This window comes from Gobio gobio, assembly GCF_949357685.1.
Source record: "Gobio gobio genome assembly, chromosome: 19".
NCBI lineage: Eukaryota > Metazoa > Chordata > Actinopteri > Cypriniformes > Gobionidae > Gobio > Gobio gobio.
The window spans coordinates 2823391-2837430 of record NC_137112.1 but is presented as its reverse complement, the minus strand read 5'-3'; positions in this window follow the sequence as shown (position 1 = coordinate 2837430).

The following is a 14040-nucleotide window of genomic DNA, read 5'->3' as shown; positions in this document are numbered from 1 at the left end:
TGCATTTACTTTATGGCATACCTGATGGCACTGGGAATTAATTTCACCATATCGAACATGTGGCAATGTGTTCACAATTGTTCGTAAGTTTCCAGGATCCACATTCTCCACCATTTAGACGTTGAATGGCATATATCATGGCGTCTCGGTCTTGTGGAGGAAGAGTGTCACTGTCTAAATAGTTGTTTCTATTAACTTTTTCAGGCGCTTTATTAATAACCCTCGTGCACTGGTGGATTTCTGCTTACACTCCTTATGGTTCGGGTCAAATTGACCCTAATTGGATTCAATACAATTCCCCAAAAATCACACTATGAAAAAACACATACAATCAGGTACAAACAATTAACTTTTAATATCAATACTTTTCACACATTACAAAGAATAAATATCTGAATTTACGATTTATAAAAATACTTTTAACCATTTTTATTTTTAAGATTGGCCCTTAGGACACTTGCCTTTATACATTTAGAACAATAATATCTTAGTCTAAACCTAAAGAAATCTTGACTAACTATATAGCATTTTAAAGCTTTCAGACTCTAATTTTCATATTTGGTGACTGATTTTCAAAAGAGATGATAGATAAATAGCGATAGATTCGTCATTTGTGATGCGGTACCAAACTATAACGCACGTTTTGACTCTTTCCATATGTTTTTTTTATATGCATTTTAGAGATTGAATTCAAATCAAATATTAACATTACTGCCCAAACTACTTCTCAATAGGATGTCTACTGCATAGATATTTTAAAAAGTATGAAAATATAACGTTCAGATCACTCAAACCATATATGGAAATCCAAGAGTCTACATGTCATAGTGGAAAACGTTGGTACTGCACACATAAACTTTTTTTTTTTTTTTTTTTTTGAGATATCAACCTAAAATTTGGTACAGAATTTGTTCAGATATTTAGCTTTGATTTTCTTGAGGTTTTAGAATGTAACATGTTTTGTAAAATGTATATTTTATATAAAATATAAAAATATATATGTTATATATTTTCATGTACATAAACTTCTATAACTTGTTTTAAACTTTACTTTTACGACTTATACAGTGATGGCCGATTTCAAAACACTGCTTCATGAAGTTGCTAATAGTTGAAGAGCTCTGAGATGCACAAAGTGTTTTGTATTTTGTGTCTGTACTGTACTTTTGAATATCTGTCCTATATGGGTCAAATTGACCCACAAACAGCAAGAGTGTATAACATTTTGATATGCACATTTCACAACGCATTATCATGTTGAAACTTTGCATGCATGTTAATGACCCTAAATGAGAAAAGGTCACACAATTTCAAGAAAAACAATGTAGGTTAGATAGTATTTCAGATAGATTGAAAAAAGAAATTATAGCTAATTTTTACCATTTGTGGCATACAAAAAATATTTCTGTATTGAAAAAATGGGGAAAAGCTAATTTTTTTAGCTTCATAGGTTAGTAAAAAACTAAAATAACAAAATATAACCAAGAAATGTTATTATTTTGGGTCTCTACAATTGCCTTAGAACATTAAAATATGCGGGTCAAATTGACCCGTGAACATCACGAACGTAACAGTAAATGTGTGTGTATGTGTCAAAACACATCAGCGTGTTGAAACTTTGCATGCATGTTCATGACCCTAAATGAGAAAAAGTCACAAAATTTTAAGAAAAAAAACATAAGTTAACTGATATTTCTGACAACTTAAAAATCAAAACGGGTCAAATTGACCCGCAACATAACACAAGGGTTAAATCAGCAGCCATCTGGATCTCCTGGGAAAAATGTATGTATAATGCAAAACTTAATGAAAGAATTGTGAGTCTTAAAATATTTGGAATATAAAGATGTCATACTTGTCATCTCAAACATGTTTTGCTCCTCTGATCTCCCTTCCATGTCCACATTATCAATGGTCATAAATCCCACCACAGCGAGGAAATGAAAGCATGTCTCCAAATTGAAGCTGTGAGGATTAAACAAAATGTAACCGAGGTAAATAATCTGCAATAATAAGCACTTCAGATGAAGTCAAATGGGAAGTTTACCTGGTTTACATCAACCAGCTCAGGCACAACAAGACACGGCTGGAGAAGCAGAATGATCAGAACAAACTTCTCGCTCAAGCTCTTCATTTTTACAGCCTCCTTTGAAAAAGCAACTCATTAAGGCATGTTCATGTAATTCATTTAGTGTTAAGCTTATATAATAATCCATAATTCTAGACTCTATGGAAGTACGTCTCAAAAAGTACTTGTACACAGAAGTACTTAATACTAACTGCAGTTGCCCAAAGTGATATACAAAGGTAAAAATAAATAAAACAGAGGTCAATTCAAAGTAAAACACAGAAATCAGTGTAAAACATGCAGTGTAAAAAAATAAATCAGGTCTCCAATTGAAAATTTTCTAGTGAGCGATCACATCTAAATTTTTCAGTTGGCCAAATTGAATTTTAATTGAATTAAATTGCATCAATTTACAGAAATTCAATTTGGGGATTTACCTGGGTTGATGATCAGGTGGTGAGGGTAGTGTGTCAGGTAGCATGAGAAACGGACGCTAAATAGTGTTCTTGTGCAATTATCTTATCATAACCATCTTTCCTGATTTACTTATAGTTTGAATAGACCCATGAATGATATCTTACAGTCAGTTAAGATGACAAATTGAGTAACAAAGGAGAGCAGATTATCCAGACAGGCTGATAGGCTTCAGTCTAATTTATCACCAATCGTCGTTATTTGCACATTTTATAGAGCTCTACAGGCAAATGAATTCACAAATGAATCATGCTACAACGTGTGTGATGTAGGTATGCATCTCGAAGAGAAGGAGAAGTGCTGCAAGACCATACACTGGTAAAAATGATGTGTTGGATTTACTTAAAATATATATATGCACCATTTTTGCATCATACCTTTTAACCCTTAATCGGCCCTTGGGCTCCAGCTGACCCCACTGGACTTTTCCTCCATTTTTTAAAAGTGTTCCCTTCATCTCAGGGCCATGAGACTCTGTGACTTTTCCTAAATAATATATCTAAACATGCACAAAACATCTGGGCTTGATTTGGTTGTTCTAAAGGTGTTACTAAATCCAGTATAAATCTGAAAATTTCCACATTTATATCAAGGTCTGGTCCTAGAGCATAAACACAAAGTAGAACAAACTTTCTGTCTCATACACACACGCACACACACACAAAGATTTTCATACATAAATGAAGTACTAATACTAGAGCACAAATGCAATATGGAACAAGCATGTTCACTCACACGCACACACACACACACACACGCACGCACGCACGCACGCACGCACGCACGCACGCACGCACGCACGCACGCACGCACACACACACACACACACACACACACACACACACACACACACACAAACACACACACACACAAACACAGGTGTCTGGAGCATTTTTTTGGATTTTGGCAATGAATGGGAAAATGTAAAAAATGCTTTTTTTTTCACTTTGTTTGTAAAAAAAAATCAACTAAATCCAGTATAAATCTGAAAATGTCTACATTTATATCAAGATCTGGTCCTAGAGCATAAACACAAAGTGGAACGAACTTTCTGTCTCACACACACACACACACACACACACACACACACACACACACACACACACACACACACACACACACACACACACACACACACACACACACACACACACACACACACACACACACACACACACAAAAACACACACATGTGTGTGACTGCAACAGAGAGCATTTTTATAGAAATTGGCAAATAAAATCAACAAAACTGGCATAAATCTGAAAAAATTCCATACATAAATGAAGGACAAATACTAGAGCACAAATGCAGCATGGAACAATCATGAGAAAGAGAGGGAAAAGGGCAAATAAAAGAAAGATGAACGGCAGCTTAACTTCTGCATAACTTCCCTCTGGCCCTCTAGTGGATAATGTGGTCATTGCTCTCTCTCTCTCTCTCTCTCTCTCTCTCTCTCTCTCTCTCTCTCTCTCTCTCTCTTTCTCTTTAAATATAATTCCTAAAGTTTTTCCACAAACCTACAGATGGCGGTATTCTATCCCTAACACATAGAGCAATGTCCAAAAACTATTTATATTTATTTAAGATCATCATTCAAGTGATTGTTTCATAAAAAAATAATTTTTAATGAGCCAATTTATGACATAGTTAAGTATTTGTGCAGTAAATAGGTAAAAAACTACCAAATACCCACAAAAACACAGCATAAATGTATAGTTGAGAAGTAAATAAAAAAAATGATATATAGTTTTCCATGTAAAAAAATTATTTTTCCTTATGCAATCGCTCTGTAAATGTTTGGGGTCTATCTGAGCCCAAGGGACTCAAACGTAAACCCTACTTGAGGGACGATTAAGGGTTAAGTAAACCTAACTTGGAATAATTTTACTTAAAATTAACAAGAAAACCTTTGTTATGTGTACTGAGTTCACTCAACATTCTTTACTTAAAAATATATGTAACACTATAGAATCTACTAAGTAATGTTAAGTTAACGCAACTTGCACATACTTGCATGTTACGTATATTTTTTTAGTAAAGAATGTTGAGTGAATTCAAATATTTAAGTACATATAACAAAGGTTTTCTTGTTAATTTTAACCCTTTAACTGTCCCCCCCTTTTTAGAATACACATGAAAATGCACTATCCAAACTTAAAGGGCTGTAATTCAAGAATGCTTTGGAATATAGACCAAAGTTTGGTCTCGTTTTAAAGACGACATTCTGCAGATTATTGCTGAAGTGAAAGCAATTCAAAATATGAAAGTATGAAATAGTTATGGAAGTTTAAATTTACTGTAAATGAAAAATACTGTACTAAATATTTTTTATTTCATATAAAATATATATTTTACAAAAAAGAATTTACTCTAAAATTACTATAAAATCAAAGCCATATGTCTAACCAATTTGTGTTCCAAATTTGAAGTTGATATCACAAAAATTGAAGTCCCCATGAGATTTTGTTTAGGGTGCTGTACCAAAAATAGCCACCGGGTGTCATTCAAATTCCATTTATTGTTGTTTTGATGCATTTTCCTGTAAATTTCTGTCCAAATATTACTTCCATCACAAATCAGTCACCAAATATGGACCCTTGAGACTCAGACCTTTCCGACAATATGCGTTTTGTCAAGATTGGAAAAGATTTTGAATATAAAGTAGTTAAAATAATTGTTGTAATATGAAACATGACAGCGCCCACTAGAATAATTTAGAGTAACGTTTCCATGGCAACACAATGTCCGATTTCAAAACGGTTTTCACAGGATGAATTTTGAGTTTGTAAGCTTTCAAATGATACCTAATTTGTGATAATTACTTAAATATATGATATGAAAAAAGGCGATCAAAAAAAGAGCGCCAGGCGTCCCACCTGTGGGACGGTGACAGTTAAGAGGTTAAGTAATATTATTCCAAGTTGGGTTTACTTAAAAAGTATGATGCAAAATTGGTGCATATATATTTTAAGGAAATTCAACACATCATTTTTACCAGTGTACTCCAACATTGTGAGGATTTTCATTTTAGGGCGGCTCAGGCCCAGTGAGGGTATGAGAAAAATGCTAACACTTTAGTTTAGGGTCCAATTCTCACTATTAACTAGTAGCTTATTGGCATGCATATTAGAATATTGGCTGCTTATTGTTACTTATAAAGCAAATATCAATGCCTTACGTATGACCATATTGTACATCCCTTAATCGTACCCAGGAATGGGTTTATAAACACAGAGATCCCAAATGTGAGGTAGTTCGGGGAAATGCTCCCTGCAAGACAATTTTGATAACCATGATCTACACGTGCATTTTAAGAAGTTCTGAAGGCCAAAAAATTAGATGACAATAACTTGAACAGCATGTCAGTGGGCAGATATGACTGATAGTTTTTCCATTTTCTTCAGTAAACATATGGTTAACTGATATTTATATGTTTTACGAATCATTTTCGTAGACATGTTAATTTAGTGAAGGCTACCAGTGGGGAGTTCAAACAAAAACCTTTTAGGAAAATCAACATCAAATTATGAAAACTTGTCAAATTTTTCACTTGTATAATTGAACATCTGTGACGACTTCGGGATATCAGTGAGTGCAAACAGAGAAAAATAACTGCAGAAGTGGAGGAAATGAGGGAAAAGTCTATTAAGATTTGTCCAGCCTCAATTTTTTCTTGCTTGACAAAATGGCACTCAAACCAATCAATTAATCCTAACTTTCTGAGTAAACAAGGTATGTGAATATAACTAGAGTTAAGATGTTAAGTAAAGTTAACTAAAAGGAGTTTGTTAGAATCACATTGGATTTTCCAGTGCATTCAGAATTTAAAAAATATTTTTAATTTAACATCATTGTATTAGGTTTCTCATTCAACTGCATTGTTAAACTGACTTGAAACAGTTAAAAAATAACCAAAAATAACATTTGATGGATGCTTGTTCAGTTTACTTAAGTGTGAATAGACCCACTTTAAGTAAATTAAGTTAATCCAACACTATTGTTTTTCAACCACTTTACTTAATCCATTTGAGTTGAGAGTACATAAATGATTTTCGTTTTAAAATAGCATTACAGAAACCAGGATTTTCCCTTCCCATCATGCTTTGCACAGAACTGGATAGTGAGAGTAAATGTTGAAATAAAATGTTTTTTTATGCGTTTCTATCAGCAAGATGAAAAAATTGGGAGACTTGTTTTTATATTTTAAAGAGATTCTGGTATGTTAGTGATTTTAGAGGGGAGGAGCACATTCAGGTAATCCCATCATGATTAAATATATATTGGGTTATAATTTTACCATTATGACATGTTGGAGTGTGATTCTCAATTTAATCAGCCAGCATAATTTTATTTACGCTATTTAGACACGTTTGAATGTGTCTGAACGCATCACATCAGAAGCCTTGGAATGCAACACGAGTTAATACTTTTATACTGTTTTTGCAATAAATACCTGTGACTGTGCTTGTATTTTCCTGTTACGTGTTTTATATTGTTGAGGAGTGAGTGGGTTTAGGGTAGGAGTGGAGTTAGTTGATCCAAAATATAAAAGTAGCCTATAAATATTCATAAAATCATGTCTGCTTTTACAAATGCAAAGAATTAAACACGTCTTGATTTGACGCATTGGGCAAACAGTGGAAATCAATGGAGCACCTGCGCGTCGATATAGTGACGTCTAGGGGTAACTTTAGCGTCTTCATTGTGGCACTTTACCATGCTTCAGGTTTTGACACCTTGGGAATGAGAATGGGTTGGAAATGCACATAGCAGCTGATGACACTAAACAGGCACATCTGGACAGAGATGAACTAATGAGCAAATAATGAGAACTAATGTAGGCATGACCGAAACTACACAGTAATGATGAGAGAATTTGAGCGAGTGCTGATTACAAATTCAGTTCCTGAGCCTGTGCATGACACCGGCATTACTTGCGGTGACAATTCTCTGATTGGCCAGTCAGGGTTCCCACTCTTTTTCAGCAACCATTTTCCAGGACATTTTAAATTTTACTACAGCGGGAATAAAAGACGAGGATCACGCCAAATATTGCATTCTAAAGGCCTGTACACACCGGGACGAATATCGCGCGCGCTTATCGCCAGCGTTTTTCGTGCCGTTTTTCGGCGCGTCTTGAGTGTTCACACCCAAGTGATTTCCACTGGCGCTGCGCCGAGTGAACGTGCACATTCAGTCGATGCGCTCCCGGTACACAAGATGGTGCTGCGGCACTTTAAGCCTCTGACACTCGCTTGTCACACAGAAGGAGAGGAGAGACAGTATTTACGTGCTTGCCAAAACCACAGACATATTATGTATATGGACAAAACCATTCACACACTTTTTGCTAACTGGCAAGCAGCATTAGCAGCTCATCTTCTTCTTTGTCTACTTACTACTTCTTCGTCGTATCAATGTGTGCTCGGCAAGACCGTTTTGTGCTTGAGCGCCACCAAGTCGAGTTTTACTGTCACTTCAGCAGCTCCAGGCACGTGAACAAAAGCGCCGATCTCATTGGTCGGACAGTTTTTTACGCGCCGCGTCAAAATAAAAAAACGAACCCGAGGCGTTTTTTTAAAAATGACGCTTTTACGCCTGGCGTTTTGCGCGTCGGTGTGAACACTCACATTGGCGCCCGTTGTTTAGTCCCGAGGCGTTAAACGTCGGCGATAAACGCGTGCGAAAATCGTCCCGGTGTGAACAGGCCTTAAGTCTTTAAAAGCTGTACAGTTTATTGCCATTACTTAACAATCCAGCATTTTTCAATATGAGCTCTTAATCATACATTATGACTGTGGAAGCTTGTTTACACCACAGAATAGAAAGAAATGGTAATTGTGACTTTTTATCTCGCTATTCTGACTCTCTCAATTGCGAGTTTACATATTTGTGATATAAACGCGAAAATTTTCGCGATTCTTTTTTCTCAGAATTTGACTTCATAACTTGCAATTGCAGTTTAGATCTCGCAATTCTGAGAAAAGTCAGAATTGCGATATATAAACTCGCAACTGCGCAAAAAGTCAATTGTGAAGAAAAGACTTGCGAGTTTATATCACGCAATTCTGACTTTATAACACACAAATGTGACTTTATATCAAAATTATGTGATTAGGTAGCAGCTTACGAGTTAACATTCACTGCATACATTTGAGCAGTTATAGCATTAGCTATTAAGCATCATTATTCAAATACTACTCATACGCATCAAACTCAGCATTCCTGAACATGTGCTTTCTGCAACTAGCGCTAATCGTCTGGGCCAGCGATAAACTCTTTATACTCGGCTAAAGATATCACTTTTTCCCAGACAACAAGATTTTCCAGGACATTTTACATTTTCTCTAATTTTCCATGTGTTTTCCAGGACTGGAAAATTTGTCATAAATTTTCCAGGTTTTCCAGGACGAGTGAGAACCCTGCCATTGCATTGGTTAGCTCAGCAGAAACATGTGTGATTGGTTATAATGCAAAGCACTAGAGTCGTCATGGTTTCAGGTGTAAACTTGGATTTCTTGAAGGCCTCGAATTCAGTGCCACAAGCCACTGATGTTTCAGGGGAACATAGATGTTCAATTCTCATTGACGAAACTTTCACTGTGTCCCCAGATTGCTCTGCAGGGTATACCAGAATCTCTGAGAAAGCCATAAACATTTTTTTTTCTCTCCAAAAAGCAGGGAAAACTCAAGGGCTCACATAAATATCACTAAGTTTCACAAGTCTATCCAAGCATGCACTACCAAAAAAAGTAAATAAAAGGCACTTAAAACGTCGTTACAAAGTCCATCTCACCACAGTGGCTCTACAATAATCTTACGATGCGACGACAATAGTTTTTGTGCTAAAAAAAAAATCAAAATAACACCTTTATCCAACTTGTTATTGCCTTCCGTGTGTGCCTCCACGACGCATGCGCGAGAATATGACGTAGCGCCGGCGTTCGGGAATCCATGAAATGCTCACTTTAGCCCCATTTTGAGCACTACACCGAGACCTAAAGCACGATCAATGTAGAATTCAACAGCTGAGATACGCACGTCTTCCTCTGCTCGTAAACAAATCTCTTCTGGGTCATGTGTCCGAACGCCGGATCTGCGTCATATTCTCACGCATGCGTCGTGGAGACACACACGGAAGACAAGAACAAGCTGGATAAAGGTGTTATTTAGATTTTTTTTGCGCACAAAAACTATTGTCGTCGCATCGTAAAATTATTGTAGAGTCACTGTGGTGAGATGGACTTTGTAACGGCGTTTTTAATGCCTTTTATGGGTCTTGTGAGTGTAAATGTACTGAATGCCAATGGAGGCCTATCTGAAGCCTTTCTCAGCATCAGCTTTACACTAAAATATCTTCATTTGTGTCTGAAGATGAACGGAGGTCTGACGGGTGTCCAACCACATGAGGGTGAGGAATTAATGACAGAATTTTCATTTTTGGGTGAACTAACCCTTTAAATGGGTTAGACAGTGGTTCATGTAGGTTGTCTACAAACCGGATGGTTGGTGGTTCGATCCCCGGTTCCACCTGTCCATGAGCAAGACACCGAAACCCAGCTGCTCCCGACGAGCTGGATGGCAATGCCTTGCGTCGGTGTATGAACGGGTGAATGTGAGGCAGTATGTAAAGCGCTTTGGATGGCCATGGGTCTGTTGAAAGCGCTATATAAATGCAGTCCATTACCCATTTAAATGGAACGCCAGAATGCTTTTGTATAGACCAGCACACTCAAAACAAGTGTTAGTGTCAACACTTGTAGTTCGGCTCACTTGATTCTTTTGGTCCAGACCAAAAACAAAAACAAAAACATTTAGTCCTGATACGGTTAGCAACTGACATTTTTTCACTGAACCAAGAGATCTCAAAGCTAAAGGCATGAAGATTCGTTCACAACCTGCTTTTATGACGTATTGCCTAATTTTGAGACCCTAACCCTTACCAGACATCCTAAACAATGCTGTGTGCTGGGATGAATGCACTTGTTGTATGTGCATAACCTGCATATACAGTGGAGATCGAAAGTTTGGGCACCTCAGGTACAAATTTATATTAATGTGCATAAAGAAGCCAAGAAAAGATGGAAAAATCTCCAAAAGGCATCAAATGACAGATTAAACATTCTTATAATATGTCAAAAAAAAAGTTAGATTTTATTTCCATCATTTACACTTTCAAAATAACAGAAAACAAAACAAAAAATGGCGTCTGCAAAAGTTTGGGCACCCTGCAGAGTTAATGCCTTGTGCTGCCCCTTTTGGCGAGCTGAGACCTGACAGTGTCATGGATTGTTCTCAATCATCGTCTGGAAAGACCAGGTGATGTCAATCTCAAAGGTTTGAAATGCCCAGACTCATCTGACCTTGCCCCAACAATCAGCACCATGGGTTCTTCTAAGCAGTTGTGTAGAAAATTGAAACTGAAAATAGTGGACGCTCACAAAGCAGGAGAAGGCTATAAGAAGATAGCAAAGCGTTTTCAGATGCCAATATCCTCTGTTCGGAGTGTAATTAAAGGGTTAGTTCACCCAAAAATGAAAATTCTGTCATTAATTACTTACCCTCATGTGGTTGGACACCCGTCAGACCTTGAAGCTTCGAAGCATTATGAATCAGTGAGTCGATTCAGCGGTTTGAAGCATTATGAATCAGTGAGTCGATTCAGCGGTTTGAAGCGTTATGAATCAGTGAGTCGATTCAGCGGTTTGAAGCGTTATGAATCAGTGAGTCGATTCAGCGGTTTGAAGCGTTATGAATCAGTGAGTCGATTCAGTGGTTTGGAGCGTTATGAATTAGTGAGTCGATTCAGCGGTTTGAAGCGTTATGAATCAGTGAGTCGATTCAGTGGTTTGGAGCGTTATGAATCAGTGAGTCGATTCAGCGGTTTGAAGCGTTATGAATCAGTGAGTCGATTCAGTGGTTTGGAGCGTTATGAATCAGTGAGTTGATTCAGCGGTTTGAAGCGTTATGAATCAGTGAGTCGATTCAGCGGTTTGAAGCGTTATGAATTAGTGAGTCGATTCAGTGGTTTGAAGCGTTATGAATCAGAGAGTCGATTCAGTGGTTTGGAGCGTTATGAATCAGTGAGTCGATTCAGCGGTTTGAAGCGTTATGAATCAGAGAGTCGATTCAGCGGTTTGAAGCGTTATGAATCAGAGAGTCGATTCAGCGGTTTGGAGCGTTATGAATCAGTGAGTCGATTCAGCGGTTTGAAGCGTTATGAATTAGTGAGTCGATTCAGCGGTTTGAAGCGTTATGAATCAGAGAGTCGATTCAGTGGTTTGAAGCGTTATGAATTAGTGAGTCGATTCAGCGGTTTGAAGCGTTATGAATTAGTGAGTCGATTCAGCGGTTTGAAGCGTTATGAATCAGAGAGTCGATTCAGCGGTTTGAAGCGTTATGAATCAGAGAGTCGATTCAGCGGTTTGGAGCGTTATGAATCAGTGAGTCGATTCAGCGGTTTGAAGCGTTATGAATCAGGGAGTCGATTCAGCGGTTTGAAGCGTTATGAATCAGTGAGTCGATTCAGCGGTTTGAAGCGTTATGAATCAGGGAGTCGATTCAGCGGTTTGAAGCGTTATGAATCAGTGAGTCGATTCAGCGGTTTGAAGCGTTATGAATCAGTGAGTCGATTCAGCAGTTTGGATCGCCAAATTTCAGCAGTTTGGCGGTTTGACACGCGATCCGAATCATGATTCGACTCACTGATTCATAACGCTTCGAAGCTTCATGAGGCCGTGTTTTGAAATCGTCATCACTATATAAGTCGTTATTTAGGGTTTTTTTACGCACAAAAACTATTCTCGTCTCTTCATAAAGTTATTGTAGAGCCGCTGTAGTGAGATGGACTTTGTAACTTTAGTCTTTAGTGTCTTTTAAGGGTCTTGAGAGTGTAAAGTTGAGCCAATGGAGGCCTTTCAGAGCATCAGATTTACACTAAAATATCTTCATTTGTGTCTGAAGATGAACGGAGGTCTGACGGGTGTCCAACCACATGAGGCTCAGTCATTAATGACAGAATTTACATTTTTGGGTGAACTAACCCTTTAAGAAATGGCAGTCATCAGGAACAGTGGAAGTTAAAGCAAGATCTGGAAGACCAAGAAAAATATCAAGACAGAACAGCTCGCAGGATTGTGAGAAAAGCAAGTCAAAACCCACGTTTGACTGCACGATCCCTCCAGAAAGTTCTGGCAGACACTGGAGGTGTGGAGCACTATTCCATTATAAAGAGATACTTGTACAAATATGGTCTTCATGGAAGAGTCATCAGAAGAAAACCTCTTCTACGTCCTCACCACAAAGACCAGCGTTTGTGAAGTTTGCAAATGAACATATAGACAAGCCTGATGCATTTTGGAAACAAGTTCTGTGTACCGATGAGGTTAAAATAGAACTTTTTGGCCGGAATGAGCAAAGGTACGGTTGGAGAAGAAAGGGCACAGAATTTAATGAAAATAACCTCTGTCCAACTGTTAAGCATTGGGGTGGATCAATCATGCTTTGGGTTTGTATTGCAAATGGAAATGGAACATTTCACGAGTAGAAGGAAAATGGATTCAATAAAATTACTGCAAATTTTGGATGCTAATTTGATGCCATCTGTGAAAAAGCTGAAGTTAAAGAGAGGATGGCTTCTACAAATGGATAATGATCCTAAACACACCTCAAAATCCACGGTGGATTACATCAAGAGGCGTAAACTGAAGATTTTGCCATGGCCTTCACAATCTCCTGACCTCAACATAATCTACGGATAGACCTTAAAAGAGCAGTGCGTGACAGACAGCCCAGAAATGTCAAAGAACTGAAGACTTTTGTAAGGAAGAATGGGTGAAGATACCTCAAACAAGAATTGAAAGACTCTTGGCTGGCTACAAAAAGCGTTTGCAAGCTGTGATACTTTCCAAAAGGGGCAGATATTAACTCTGCAGGAAGCCCAAATTATTGCAGACGCCATTTTTTCGTTTTCTGTTATTTTGAAAGTGTAAATGATGGAAATAAAAACTTATTTTGACATATTGTAAGAATGTTTAATCTGTCATTAGATGTCTTTTGGAGATTTTTCCATCTTTTCTTGGCTTCTTTATGCACATTAATATGCATTTGTACCTGGGGTGCCCAAACTTTCGATCTCCACTGTAATGGTATATTGACCAGCTGATAACTTGTGAAGAGCTTGTCAAAATGCCAAAACAGTGGCCGCAAATACTTCGTGATATAGATGAAGGGTAAAAACTACTGCATTTGTTTATTATGGTGTGAAATTTGTGTGGGAAAAGTTGTGAAACCCAGTCAATAGGGCTGGAAGATTTGACCTAAAATCAAAATCTCGATTAATTGAACCTTTACCTCAATTACGATTAATGAACAATCGTTCATTTTGCCCTCATAGTTCACTGATAAGGTTTGTACTGTAAATATTTTCAAGGTGGGATATTGTTTTCTAATGAAAAAGTGCATTTCTTTGTGATTTTAAAATAGGAAACAGCTCGCT